Raw genomic sequence first — 774 nt, forward strand, 5'->3', positions numbered from 1 at the left:
GGGGAGGGGCGAGAAGTGATCGTTTGTGCAAGTGATTGTCATGTACAGGTGGTCGTAAGAGCTGGTTCTACTGTAAATTACTACATCAGATATTGGTAGCCAACCACACAGCGGTGAAAGCACGTGAAACAAACACACAAAAAAAGGAGCGTAAGCTGATATCCCAAATCGATGTGAAAAAAAATCAAGTATGAAGGGCAAACCATAGTCTTTGGTATCCGAGCTTACAACCCGTATCGTCAGCTAAAGAATGAAATCAATGAAACTCTACAGTGGGCAATGGCTCGGAATTTTACTCACAATACCCCACAATCGTGAGCGCTGGTCCTACTCATAACTCTTTTATCACAAAGGGCTGATGCCCTATCTGGTCCAAGTTTGTTGACGTGACAGTCTGTGAATAAACTAACAGGTCCAAGTTTGTTAACGTGACAGTCTGTGAATACACTGTCTGGTCAACGTTCCTTGCATTTTTACAGTAAAGTTGAGGCCGAAATTTACTTGCAAAAATAATAAGAAAAAAAAAAGAAAAAGAAAAATGATGTTTATCCTTTGGTTGGGCCAAGATTATGCATTTTCTTTAGCATAGTTATGCTTTCCTTTATGATCCACATTCTTGTCAAAAAATTACAGGCAAACGGAATCATTTTTAGCCATCAGTTGTTCAAACATTAAACATTTTCTTTTGTATATTTATGTTTTCTTTGATGCCCTACATTCTTATCAAAAATTGTTTAAAAGAAAATTCACTTTTAACCATCAGTGGTGAAAAAA

Source organism: Aplysia californica, unplaced genomic scaffold, assembly GCF_000002075.1.
Source record: "Aplysia californica isolate F4 #8 unplaced genomic scaffold, AplCal3.0 scaffold00274, whole genome shotgun sequence".
In the NCBI taxonomy this organism is placed as follows: Eukaryota; Metazoa; Mollusca; class Gastropoda; order Aplysiida; family Aplysiidae; genus Aplysia; species Aplysia californica.